This window comes from Neovison vison, chromosome 1 (assembly GCF_020171115.1).
Source record: "Neovison vison isolate M4711 chromosome 1, ASM_NN_V1, whole genome shotgun sequence".
NCBI classification, from domain to species: Eukaryota; Metazoa; Chordata; class Mammalia; order Carnivora; family Mustelidae; genus Neogale; species Neogale vison.
In genome coordinates this window covers 88,229,682-88,244,028 of record NC_058091.1, presented here as the reverse complement: position 1 = coordinate 88,244,028, position 14,347 = coordinate 88,229,682, and the positions used below count along the sequence as shown (strand labels likewise).

General features: G+C 52.1%; 1 long non-coding RNA gene across 1 annotated transcript; it reads left to right on the top strand.

The window, feature by feature from the left end:
• The first annotated feature begins 10,142 nt into the window (after positions 1 to 10,142).
• On the top strand, positions 10,143 to 10,895 carry LOC122899497. Its single transcript, XR_006383125.1, has 2 exons — positions 10,143 to 10,303; positions 10,575 to 10,895. It is a non-coding gene; the product is annotated as an uncharacterized LOC122899497 (long non-coding RNA).
• The last annotated feature ends 3,452 nt before the right edge of the window (positions 10,896 to 14,347 follow it).

Genomic DNA, 14,347 nt, shown 5'->3' with positions numbered 1-14,347 from the left:
GGTTAAACATTCTTCTTCTGTGCTTTTGTCTCCGTGCAAGCATCAGAAAATTCACTTCAAATAAGCTTATGTAACAATGGGAATTGATTGGCTCCTGTAACCAAAAAATCAAAGGGTAGGGCTTACTGCAGGTGATGTGTGATCCAGGGGCTTGAAGCAATGCCGTTGGGTCCTCTACATTGCTTAACTCTGCCTTTTGCTGGGTGGGCTTTGTTCTCAGAGTCCTTGGAGGGAGTCCCATCAGCTTTAGACTCACATCCTGCCCAGTCCAGGCCAGTGAACTGTTCAAGCAAACGCTGGCTTGTCGGGACCTGTCTAGGAATTTACTTGCCTCTCTCCAAACCAATCAAAATGGCCAAGGGTTTAGTGTATTCTATTTTGGGGACTGGCAAACTATGGCCAACTTGTTTCTGGAATGGCAGAGTTCAGTAGTGGAGGCAGAGACGAGCAAATGATTTCTGTAACAGGACAGTTAGTAAATATTTTAGGCTTAGTGGGCCAAGAGGCTGCCTCAAGGATATTATGTAGGGACTTATATAACAAGAAAGAAAACAGACTTCCACAAAGTTTTTATTGATGGTATTATAATTATAGTAATAACCTAATATAATTTTTTGAAGTACACGTCTGCTAATGAAAAGAATAGGATTTGGGGGGAGGAGAGGGCTAACATTTTATTTGATTGGAATTCAAAGTTAATGCTCCCTATCATAAACCTGGTGGCAAATGTTCATCTATAAAAATCACTCCTGGGGCACTTGGGTGGCGCTGTCATTTGGGCATCCCACCCTTGGTTTTTTGGCTCAGGTTGTGATCTCAGGGTCATGGGATCAAGCCCTGCGTCGGGCTTTATGCTCAGCTCAGAGTCTGCTTAAATGTTCTCTCCCCCTCTGTGCCTCCCTATCTCCATGCTTTCTCTCTCAAACCTATCAATCAGTCAATCAATCAATAAATCTTTTTAAAATGATTTTATTTATTTATTTGACAGAGAGATATATAGTGAGAGAGGGAACACAAGCAGGGGGAGTGGGAGAAGGAGAAGCAGGCTTCCTGCTGAGCAGGGAGCCTGATGCGAGGCTCAATCCCAGGACCCCGGGACCATAATCTGAGCCAAAGGCAGACACTAAACCGACTTAACCTCCCAGGTGCTCCCGTGGGAGCATTTTATAAAGCGTTTCTTTATAAGAAAAGTTCATGTCCATTAAACCCCCCTAAACTTGACACCATTCCCAGAAAATAGGCAGGGCATGGGTGGTTGTGCCCTTTTCACAGAGGGGAAACTGAAGCTCAGAGATAAGTGGCTTGTCTGAGGTTTTATAGAAAGGTGTCTCTGGGACACCTTAGAGGATTCTAAGAGAGTTGAGTGGTGTGTGCTATGTTGAGTAATTGAACAACTGTGGTATCCCCTGGTTGGGGGCCAGAAGCTGGCCAGCAGGACAGATGGGTCTGGACATAACCCAGGAAGCTAGGTGTCCAGGTGGCTCTGTGACATTCAGTGGTCACCTGAGATGGACCTGTGAACACAGGTGCTCAGGAAGCCAGTTCTGTCCAAAAATTCAGGGTTTAGACCTGTCTCCCTTATAATTCCCCATGCAAGACAGCTGATACCAGCTCGGTAGCCCTGAGCTAGAGAGAAATCAGGCTTTGGGCGAGAATTCCCCAGGGCCACAAACAAGGAGTTTGAGGAGCCGTACTCTGGGCTCTGCATGCATGGGTGGGGTTTAAATCTTGATGTCGGGCTGACCCCGAGGTGGGGGCAGGCTGTGGGCAGCTGGCAGCGGGACCAGCTCAGCCCTCCTCCAGGACTGACCTGACCTCAGTCAGGCAGGACTGCCTGGGTCAGGGAAGGGTTCTGAAGATGTGCAGAGGCAGCCAGGAGTGAAGGATGGATGCTGGATCCCTTTCCAGGATGATGGTGGGTGGATACCAAGTGTGTGTATACACACTAGCATGCCCATTTGCACAATCCCTGGTCTTACACACATATTTACACGCTCCCATAGTCAGAGTCACACCCACACCCATCTTCACTACCGGGATCTCATGTACACATTCCCATAGTTTCCACGCTTATTTACCCTCTCCCAAGTGTACACACGTTCATACACTCGGGTGTTTGTCTCCTCGAGTCTCCGTAACAAAGTACCACCGCCTGGGGGGCTGAAACAACAGAACCTTATTATCGATTATTACCCAATTTCTGCCTCCATCTTCACAGGGACATCTCTTTCCTAGGACCCTGGTCACATCGCGTCGGGTGCCGCAGGGACATCCCAGCATGACCTTGTCTTGAATGCGTTGACAACGGCCCTGTTTCCAAAGATCATAGGCTGAGGTGCTTGGGGTTAGGACTTCACCATATTAAAGCCATAACCACTCTGACGGCCGTAAATTCCCACATGGACATATCATGCTCCCACAGCGACACACAGATGTACATGCCGTCAGGGCTCACACACACTCACACTTTCCCATTGTCAGAAAGTTCCACAGAGCCATACACACCCCCAGAATGGTACATGCATGCTCTGCACTCCCAGGGTCCCCTCTCCCTCAGTCTCTGTCTCACGGACGGCCCCCCACACCCTCCAGCTCCTGCCCTGCTCCCACGCAGCCCCTGGCCCCACTCAGAGGCCACCCAGCCAGGGTCAGACTCTGAGACCTGGCACTTTCTCAGCCTCCCAGCCTCCCCCACCCACACAGTCTCTCCCTTTTTGACGCCTCCTTCATCCAACATGCCCGCCCAGGTCCCCAAACAACCCTCAGGGTGGGGAGGCATGGCACCCCAGCGGGGGCACCGGGGGACTGTCCCTTGCTCTCTGGAATCAGATGTCTCCCACAAGCCTGCTCCTTGCAGACTCCCACTTTCCCCTCTCAGTGGGGGGAGACACACAGACAGACAGACCCAGGGCACACACACTGTCACACTCGCACCCACGCCCCCACGGCAGCCCCACAGCGCGGTCTGTTCCTCATTATGGGCCAATGCGCCTGTTTACTCACCCAGCTGGAGATGGTTAGAGAGTGATAAATAATGAAAGAGAAAACAGGCTTTTCCCCTCTGCGGCTTCTATTTATGTAACATGTGTCACAGCTCACTCATAGACTTTGTTTCGGAGCTGGTTGCAGGAAATAGTTTATTTTTTCCGGACGGTGGCTTGGGGGGGTAGGGTGGGGGGCCAGGGTTTGGGTTTCTGGTCTCACGCCCATGGGAGTTTCAGGATCTGGCTCCCAGAGTCATCTTCCCCTGGTACCTCCACTCCCCGCCTCCCCCAATAACCTCAGGGGCAGATATCATGGCTCAAGCTACCTTAGAACAGGATTCTCCTATTCTTGGAAGGAGTGGCGGTGATTGGGGACTCTCCCAGCTGCCTCTGAAGCCCCCTCAAACAGATGGGATTGTTTTAAGAGCCAGACAGCTTGAGGCTGGGACTCCCTGAGAGGTGGCACTGGGACAGGGCGCTTCCTAGGTAGCCTGCACCTGTTGGGGGACAGTACAAAAGGATTCATCCTATAAAATACAAATAAAAAGATCCATACCTTGTGCTCACTTAGCACCTACAGAAGTAACTCTCTGGTGCCCCAGCTTTCAGGTGCTGCTCCCTGAAGGGAAGGGAGGGGAGGGCAGGGACAGGGAGGGACTTGCCATGGTCTGCTCAATGGGTTGTGAAAAGCCAGGACTTCCAACTCACACATCCCACTGCCCCCCTTCTCCCAGGAGCACCTCCCTTGGTAGAGTTCTGGTCAACTTAACCCATGTGAAGGCAGGTGGGAATAGTTAGAAGGGTGTGGGGTTTGAAATGTAGGGGGGATGTGAGCCCTCAGAGACCTGAAAAGGGCCCCCTTCCAGTCCTTCCCCCAAACACTAAGGCAGCCATCCTTTGGGGGATGGTCCAGGGAGGAAAGAAGCCAAGCAAAGTTGCCCTGCTCCCCAAGCCCCAGTGCAGGGAGATTCTTGGGAAGTTTGAAGGCAACCTGCTCCTCCTGAGCCTGTCTCCTTGAATGCCAGGGCCGGGAGCTTCTGTCTGACTTGACATGGAGCTCCAGTGGTATTTCAGACCACTGGCTGGGGAAACCCAGAGGTAGTGACCTAAGGAAGGCTGGGGCCACTGTGGAAGACGGGCCAGGAAGCCCCCAGCTCCTGCAGACTGTGGGGGAGGTGTGTGTATAGGTGGCCTGCGATTGGTCCTATCCAGTGGCTTTGGGTTCTCCCAGGACTGTCCCATGGGTGTCTCCTGGCTGGTAGAAGAAGTAGCCACATTCCCAAGACAAGGACTTTCAACACTGCCTGACAAACTTGAGACCACACAGCATGGACCTAGTACAAAAGAGAGAGCCAAAGAGGTGGCCTTCAAATCTAGTGGCTGTCAGAATCACGAGGGGGCCTATGAAACACTGATGCTCAGGATTACCCCTGGGTGCTAATTCAGCAGGTGGAGCATGTCCAGGAATTGGCATCTGTGGCAAGTTCCTGAGAATTCTGAGTCTGGTGGTTTCCCAAAGACTTGGAGGTGATAGTGCCCTAAGTGGACCCTGAAGGCAGCCCCTCCCTCACAGGTGAGCTGGAAGCCTTCTGGTTGGGTCAGGAGGGAATTTGACTTGCCCTGCAGGGCAGGAATGAATTGATCAGCAGAGTGGTAAAATCAGTTTGGTTGGAAGGAAGGGAGGAAGAGAGGCAGAAGGAAGGAAGGAGAGAAAGGAGAAAGGAGAGTTTACTCACTGTCTCTTAGGTGCCAGGCATATGGATATGACATTTTGATCTGACTGTTTTGACTTCTTGACATTTTTTCCCATTTGTGAAACCTAAAACGTTGTCAACATTCTATTTCTTATTACTGCACTACAGTGCTACAAACAGTAATGTTACTGAGGAGGACACTGAGGCTCAGAGAGGTTTAGTAACTTGTCTAAGGCCACCCAGCTAAGTAAATCCTGGCAACAGGAAGAGCCAGTGCTCTCTCTCAAAGCCCACCCAGGCTGCATCCCCATCTCAGAGCTTTCTGCCTGAAGGCAAATGCCCAGGACAGGAAGCTGAGTGCCTGGGGTCTTAGGTACTACCTTCCAATGTAGTCCAGGGAGTAGCTATGGGCCCGAGGAGGCTCCAGGAAAGAGGAGCCAGGTGAGGGGGGGACTCAAAGAGCACCCCTTTTTGGGTTTCCAGGAGCCTCCCATATCTCTGTCCCCTTGGCAGGATAGGTACGTCACGGGCTTGCAGAAGGGAGTGTTAGAGGGGCAGGGCCGGCCAGCGCCCACTATCCTGGATGTTTGTTCATGTTGTGGACTAAGTTTGATTTCAAATGCAGAGACTTAACAATTTCACTGAGGCCCTACTCAGAGCCCCCCGCAGACGCTCACCTGAAGACGTGTGCTCTCAGCTCACTCCCCTGCATACAGAGACCGCTTCGTGAAGACCCAGAAAATACTCTGGACTCTAATGTCCCCAGTGGGTGATGACAAGAGTTATAACAATCATCCTTAAAGCCCAGGTGCTCAGACTATGTCTTGAAACTTCACCTTGATCCTGCAAGGTAGCTTTGGGTATAACCTCCCCCATGTCCCACCTCCTACTGCCTTGGAGAAGACAAAGATGGGGCTCAGAAAAGCCAAGTGACTGGCCTGAGGACTCACAGCACTTGCCCGGTGGAGCTGGGCTGGGACCCGGCCCATATGCCCAGCTCACACTTCATTCCTTTCACCAGGCTGCCTTTCCCATTTCTCTCCCAGCACCCAGCACTTAGGAATGTTCCACAGGTCAACTGATGAGCGCGTATATACGGTTTTCTCATGTACATGAGCAGGGCAGACCCTAGCTATCCTTTCTGTAAATCCACCCTGAGCTGTGATCTCCAGGCAGACTCAGAAAATCGCAGATCCCTCTGCCTCCTCCCTAACCAGAACCAGCGCCAGCTTGAATTCCCTGGGCTCTGGCCTCCATTTCCCCTCTCGGGCCAACCCATCTGAGCAAGACTCCGCCACCACTGGAGGTGACCAGCGGCTCTGGTGGGGCTCCTGCCCGAGGTCTGACCCTCGATCTGGAAGCCTCTGGGATACAGCCGCCTCCATCCTCCCCTCTTCCTGCGAAAACGTCAGGCCTGGCACTGCCCCCCTGCTGCCCCCTCTCCCTGCGGCCCCCTGGGAGCCCAGGCTTTGCTTGAGGGCAGCGAGTGAAGCCGGCTGTAACAGAGAAACCTCAGGCTCCTCTTTAGAAGTCCCCCGAGGAGGCAGATCTGAGGAAAGGCTGCCGAGAAGGCGCCTGCAGCAATGTCAGCTTGAGAACAACCCGGCTGACAGGATGCTGAGCGGGGGATTAAGGTCGGGATCAGGGAAACCAGGGAAATGAAGGCAAGTTCCCTGCTCCCCTTGCCGCCACCACGATGATGATGATGCTGGGTTTGTCTTCTTGTTTATTCTCACTCTGGGAAGGTGGGCAGGGAGGGAAGTTGGCTGGGGCCCCGTGGGGAGGTGGGGGAAGGACAGAGGAGAGAGGAGAAGGGCAGGTAGCCAGCCAGGTGGAGGATGGCGGAGAGCGTAGGATGCCAGGGCCTCCTTCGGATATCAAGGGCTCAGGGGGTCTGGCACATGCATGGGGCAGGGCGGGGTGGGGGGGCGCTTGCCTGGGACCCTTCGCTAGAGACTGTCTCCAGTGGGCCAGCCACCCCACCCCTCCGGGAACTGTCCCCCCAATGCAGAGCCTGTCCTGAATGTTGGTGGCAGGACTGAGGAGAGCAGAATCAACCAGGACATTGTGGCAGATGCCAAACGCCCTCTGGATAGGGGGTGAACCTGTCTCCACCCACTGACAAATGGAAGATCCCCTCTTTTGGGGAAAGGCCATCACCCTGACCTGCCTAGTCATCCAAATGTCACCATAGCCCAGTGAAGTGGGCTTCTGAATTATAGGTCAGCCAGTGTGACAGAATACCAGTGAAAACTCACTGCCACAGGTGACCTGGTTCAGAGTGTGGCTTCTGTTTTCAGGTTGCCTGCGTTCTAATTCTGGCCCCCATTTGCTGTGTGACCTTGGTCAGTTCGGCTGACCTCTCTGTGACCGAGTGGAAAAAGATAGTAGTGCCCTCTCCTAAGGTTGTTAGGAAAAGGGAGGGAACACATGAAAAGTAGTTGGATAGGGCCTGCCACAGAGGATGTGTGCCGGGAGGGTAGTTTGGTTAGTAAGGGGTAGGAGGGAAAGAGAATGGTGGCAGGAAGTTAACCCCCCCCAAAGTGTCCCAGAGGAAGGGAGCATGGAATCTGATTTTGGAGACTGAGACTTGGCAGCGGGAAAGGCAGGAGTTAGGGATGAGGGACAGAGATCCCAGAGATCCTGTTTACCAGGGGAGTGTGGAGTTTCAGGGATTTACAGATGTGTCTGGGAAGGGGAAAGGATGCATTTCTCAGGAGCCCCACTCCCAGCCAGTTTTTTTCTGCAGTTACTTGCTCTAATTAGGGGGGATATGATTACCCCCACCCAGTCCAGCCAAGGGCAAGCCAAGAGTACAAAGACCATGAAAAGATGCATTTTATCAAGGTGAACTTCCCAGAATAGAGCTTATTCCAGAGATTCAAGCAATTCGAACTTGGCACCCAAGTTCTCTGGACCCAGTGGAGGATGAGCCACGAGAGAAAGGTATAGAAGCTATAAATCCGGAGGTAGATGGCTCTGCCACCTACCAGCTGTGTGGCTTGGCACTAGTCGATTAGCCTCTCTGGGCCTCAGTTGCCTGGTCTGCAGAATGGGATTGAGATTCACACAGGAACCAAGGAAGGGCCATTCCTGGTCTCCAGGGTTGGTTATGTGCTTTAGGACCTGCTTAGCCTGGCCCACCATGCAGTCCCTCCTGGGGGGCCTCAGTCCCTCACCCCATCTGAGGACACCTTAGGGTGGACAGGGTAGGAGTGGGAAAGGGTCTGTGTAAGAGTGAGAGCCTGGGTGGGGTACTGGTAATTGAGGAAAGGGTCTGCCGAGTCTGATTTCTTGGGAAAAGCACCTGGGCCTAGGGGGCTAGTCTCAGTGTGTGGGTAGCTCCTGCCTGGGAATTTCTACCTCCCTGGGACAGGTGTCTGGAAAAGCTAATTTCTTTTTATTTTATTTTATTTATTCATTTGACAAGGATCACAGTAGGTAGAGAGAGGCGGGGGGTGGGGGGGAAGCAGGCTCCTGGCTGAGCAGAGAGCAGGGTTCGGGGCTTGATCCCAGGACCCTGAGATCATGACCTGAACCAAAGGCAGAGGCTCAACCCACTGAGCCACCCAGGTGTCCCTGGAAAAACTAATTTCAAAAATACATCTTTTCTTTTTTTAAACTTGTCCATAAAAGTTATATCTATTTATTGCAGAAAATTTAGAAAATATAGAAATATACCAAAAAGGAGATAGAGTTCAGCCATAATTCCACCACTCAGAGACAACCATAGGAGGACTTTACTGCATTTTCTAGTTTTTTTAAGTACACAGTTACACACACAGTTACACACTCACATTTACACACACATGTGTAACTTTATTATAGCATAACATGTTTAATGAATATATATCTCAAAAATTTAGAAATAGGATCATGGAATTGTGACATTACTGTTTCATAAGCTGGCTTTTTGGTTAAACAAACTATGGAGAACCTTGTCCCCACGTCATTAAATATTCTTCTCCAACATAATTTGAAATTACTGTAGAGAGCTCCGTCCTTTGGGTCAGTCATAAAGTGTATACAGTTGTCCTCAGTAGATACGCTCTGAGACCACCCCTGTGGGTGCCCAGTGGAAACCATGAATTGTACCACATCGTCTATATATGTTGTGTTTTTTTCCTATACATATACACCTATGATAAGGTTTGATTTATAAATTGGGCACAGTAAGATATTAGCAGCATTAGCTAATAGTAATATAGAACGCATAACGATTGTAATAAAAGCTATATGAATATGGACTCTCACTCTCAGAATATCTTACTGTTCTGTACCCACCCCTCTTCTTTTATTTTATTTTTTTTAATAAGATTTGGTTTATTCATTTGTCAGAATGAGAGAGGGAACACAAGCAGGCAGAGGGAGAAGCAGGCTCCTCCCTGAGCCAGGACCCTGATGCGGGACTCGATCCTAGGACCCCGGGATCATGATCTGAGCTAAAGGCAGAAGCTTACCTGACTGAGCCACCCAGGTGCCCCATGTACTTGCCTCTCTTCTTGTGATGACGTGTGATGGTAACATGCCCACGGGACCAGATGAAGTGAAGGGAATGACCAGGCGTCGGTACATAGCATTAGGCTACTGTTGACCTTCGATGATATGTCAGGAGGAGGATCATCTAGTTCCCGATGGAGGTTGACCACAGGTAACTGAAACCAGGGGAAGTGAAACCACAGATAAAGAGGAGTTCCTGTGTTTTTACAAGTGCTCAATTCTTGGTCATCTGGAATGTTTCTAGATTTTTTTCTATTATAAACTACACTGTGACGAACATTCCTATAGAGATCTGTGTGGCACATGTGTGTGCTTGTGTGTATGTGTGTGTGTGGCTGACTTTGCAATGTTCGTTTGTGTCCGTCTTCCTACCACCCCCAATCCGCCCCCCACCTCCACTTGGAGTGTCAGACTCTGTACCCAATTCCCTGGCTTGGCTCCTGGTTCACTGTAGACATCCAGTGAACATTGACTTGCATTGTGTTTCTGAAGCCCAGAATGGAGTGTGGGGCTGGAAGGTGGGCTGATGAGGGAGGAGTCCACCTTCCCTGCTAGAACCCCCAGGAGTCCCAGCGCCCCTCTCTTGGGCCTGCCAAGTTCTCCTAGGAAAAAGACATTCCTGAACCCAGAGCCACTAGCTGTCCTGGAGGCCCATGGAAATGCCTCCCTTTATCTCCTATCTTCCTGGTAGCAAACCAACCATCCTCGCCTCCCCCTGCGGGGCCCTCCCCCTACCTACCCCCCATCTCTGACTCATTTGAGCTCTTTTGTTGTGTCTTCAAGCTGAAGGCCCAGCCGACAGAGCCCTTTCACCTGCTCATTACCGCTGGAGCAATGTTGTGGCAGCTCCCCGGGATCCCCATGAAGCAGCCTCCTCTCCGGCCGCCCCTTCTGACAGCACCGCCCACCGGGCCCCTGGCAAGGGCCCACTCGGCACACCTCGGCCCTGCCCCGGGCTCTGCTTGCCACCTCCCCGGGGCACCAAGGAGCCTTTGTCTCTTTCTCCCAGGGCTCTGGGCGCAGGCCGACCTTCCTCCTAACACCGATTTGTAATATCATGGATTTTGGAGCTGGGATCCAGCTTTTAGTCTTTTAATGGGTCTTACCAAAGAGAAAGAGAGAGAGGTAAGAGACCAAAATCGAGAGGTAAAACTTCCTAATTGAATGTCCCCCTCTCAAACATCCCTGCTCCCAACCCCCTGCAGCTTTCTTTCTTCTTTTTATCTTCTCTTTCCCTCTGCTTCCTCTCCCTCTTTTCCCTTTCTCTCCTTCCCATCCCTTTCTCTCTCTCCCTCTCTCCTCTCTTTCAGCCCTGACACACTCTCCCACCCTCCTGTCCTCATTTCCCCTCCTCTCCCCTTCTTTTTTAAGTTTTTTTTTTCTTTTAACTTTCAAGGTCATTCCGGACTCCTGCCGCCGCCAGTCCCTCGGTGAGACGTGAGCGCCATTGGCGTCCGTGGCCTCTGTTTCCGTGGCAACCCAGTAACCATTAATTTTCAATTAAAGGAGACAAAAAGCTCCATGACAGCTCCAGGTCTGCTGAAGATGTCAAGAATCTGTATTAATATACAGCAAGAGAGCATAATTGTGTGTCCATCTTCCAGAGCAGGGAAAAATGGAGGGATAATTACCAGCTCGAAAGCCACTCTGTAATTTACTTCTTACTGTCACCACAGCCCTACACATTAGCATAAATTAAAAGCAGAGTTTATTGTTATCAAAGTGCATTGATATCGCCAGACCCGCTTTCTTCCCTTTAACTGTTTGTCGTGGGTGAGTGACTCCCCAGCTCCCCCCGGGGTCTCCCTGGGAGAGTGGGGAGAAGCACCAGGGCAGGTCTCTGCGTCCCAGCTCTGGGCCATGGGAGCAGCCAGGGTCTAGGGTCAGGCCGTCCCCCCTCCGCCCCTCCAAAGCGGTCTGGGGATGGTGGGCAGGGGCTTGGATATTCACTCACCTTCCACCTGTGAGGGCCTTGTTTTGGCCGAGAGCTCTCCAGCTCCTTCCAGAGGGAGTTGCCGCCCATCTTGCAGTCAGCCTTCAGCGCCCAGTCTAGTGTGGGGCCAGTGGGTGCTCAAAGCCAACCTGTTAAACAAAGGAATGAGTGAATGTGTCAGGGGGGTGGTCTCCTCTCCTGGCTGGATGTCAGCAGGGGGCTGTCCCGATGTCCTAGTTGAGGGTGGCGATGCTCCTGGCCACCAACTGGTCAAGTTCCTGCTGGCCACCCAAGCCCCCAGGGTTACCAGGGCGGTCCCTCTGTGTCCCCCTTCCCCTTGCTACTTGACCAGCCCTGCCACCCCTTCTCCCTGCCTGGGTCCTGCCACCCTGCAGACTCACCTCCAAGTGGTTCGAGCACCTAGAAGTGTCTCGCTGTCAGGGTGCCAGTGACAACCACAGAAATCATGAATTTCCGTGAATGGGGGCTGCGGGGATTCTTGTATTCTATCCAGAGAGAGCTGTCCTTCAGAGGGGAATTTAGTGTAATTACCCTTAAGGGAGCGATCCTTACACAGTCAGTCACAACACTGACCTCCTGGCTGAGATCTGACAGCAAAATTACAGGCTGTGTACTCAACAGAAGGGGCATCCTCCTTTTGGGGTGGGGGGAGGCGGGAAGGAAGGAGGAGGGGAAGGAGATGCAGAGGCTTTGAAAAGAAAAGTGCTGGCTTCCAGCTGCCAGGCGAGCGGGTTCTCCTTGGCAAGGCGTCCACGGGGCAGGGAGAGGAGCACAGAGATCCCCCTGCTACTTTAGCTACTTTTTGGTTGGTGAGGATGGGCTGAGGACTGGCCAAGGCTCCAGCCCTTTAAATCTTTGAGCCATGGCCTTGATTTTAGCTGACTCTGATGTTACCTTAGGTAGGATTCGGAGGGCACTAGGAACTATTTGATTAACTACCCAGGCATGTTTTCCCAAACATATCTGTCCCTTGGTCTCTCCCACAGTGCCTGAAATTACATTGTTCCACATACCTTTGAGTTAACACATCCTAGACTCCGATAAACTGCACCTGGCTTACCTTGTGGGACTGACATGTTAATCTGGGACCTTTCCAAATTCAGCAGGGACTTGGCTATCAGACATGCTGGCCTGTCCCCTGGCAGAACCCTGAAGACATGGGTCAGGCAAGTTTCCACAAGCTGATAGAGAAGGTCTGGCCTGTGGGCAGACACGGATGGATCCAGGAGCCCGGGGAAGGATTGGAAGTAAATCCCCCAATCTCACAGCTGGGAGGGACTCTAAAACCAGCAGGTCCCAAATCCTCCCAGAGCAGGTGTCTCCTCTGCTCAAACTCCACCCAAAACCCAGCCCCTTGGGCTCACATTGACAATTGCTACCAGCAGGAGCTTACTCATTCCAAGGAAGCCAGTTGTGCCAGTAGACAGCACTGGACAATGGAAGACCCCCTCCTGAGCGTAAGCATCCCCCAAACTCCTTCCTTCCCCTTTGGGGCCCAGGAACAAATCTGAACTTCCTCCAGTGGGACAGCCTTTCAGCTACATGAAGACAGTGCTCAGCTGTCCAATAATTTCTCCTCCAATTCTGGGACCCAGTGGGCCCGTCAACCAACCAGCTTCACCTTCCCATGGAAGAGCCAAAAAGGATTCTAAAAGGACGAGGGAGGTCCCAAGCACTAATCCAACATTTACTGAGCATCTACTATGTTCTAGGTGCAAACACCCACCATACTTCCTTTCACCGTCCCCCCCAACCACCGAAGGAGAGGGGATATATTCTTTGCATCTTACTAAGAGGAAAGATAGACCCAGGAAACTTTAAGCCACTTGCCCCAGATGACCTCGTAGATAAGAAGCAGCGTCAGAATGGGAGTTTGGACCCCCTAGCCAGGCTGAGGGTTTTCCTTGAGAATCCACTGAGTTTTGGGGAATCAGCTCTGTCTTTGGTCTGCCTGTCTCTGCATCTTCACGATGCTTTGCTCCACAGACGTTTTCTCTCTTCTCTACGTGGCAGAGAAAAGGAATTCCAGGGGAAACCCAGCTCAAGTCCTGCTTCCTCCTTGAAAGCGCCCCTCCTCTCAGTAAGTGCTTCGGTGACAGTGGCCACATCAGCTGTTCCTTATTGACTACAGAGCCCCGTGTCTGGGCTTGTGGACGGGCCTAACAGATAGCATTTCATTCTGTTCCCTGGCATTTGCCCCAGCTGCGGGTTCCACGTGGCCCCTCACCCCTCTGAGATCTGCACGTCCTTCAAGGCCACCTTCTCAGCCAGGCCAAACCAGACCAGCCTTTCCCAGTCCCTTGTGCTCTGTTCCATTTCTTTCCAGAGCTCTGTTCCCCTACCGTAGTCATAATTCGGTCATCCTGCTCCCTGACGATTTCCCTCTGCTTTAGGCTCCCGAAGGACAGAGCCTTGTTTGTTTTGTGATGGTCGGATCCCAAGCCCTTAGAACAGTGTCTGGTATGGAGCAGGGGCTCTAAATATACGTTCATTAATCCCTTTGAGGCCAGCAACCAGGGCTGGAGGCAGGCGTTAGGGGGCTTGTCCAAGGTCACGGAGCGGGTCGTCTGGACTGGTCTGCTGACTAGGGAGCCATGAGGAGTTAGGCCCCGAGCGGGTGGTCTGAACTTTGAGTTGGCGGTGGGGTGTGTGTGTGTGTGTGTGTGTGTGTGCGCTCCCTGGAAGAATTCTACCTGGTCTCCAACCAGCAGATCCTTCTGGGTCCTCCTCCCCCTGCCCTTTCCCTCCCTGCAGTTCATTTCATTCCCCCTTCTCTTCCCACAGGTGCTGCCCAGCTCAGCTCCCTCCTCTGAGGCTCAGTCTGGGCCTGGGCTGGAGTCCACACTCAGGGCCCTGGGTGCCCCTGGGAGGCCCCCACACTGGTCTCTGAGTGGCTCTTCTCCCTCAGATGTGAACCCGGGCCCCAGAGTGGCCACACAGAACATACATCTTAAACAAACACTTCTTCTTGCTGTTTATCTCCCTGGCCTTTAAACAAACTCTTTCAAAGGTTTCTGCTGATAGGAGAGATTTACTGAAAACCATTCCTTACTTAAAAGCCCTGGGTTTATGCTGCCTGGGGTGGGGGCAGCGGGGCTTTCAAGCCTGGGGTCTCTCTGCCCCTGGACTGCAATGTTTATCCTCCAGGCCCTGATAGAGGAGCAACGCAGGCAGATCTTTATGGAAAAGAAAATAAAAAAAGCAGGAAAGGGGAG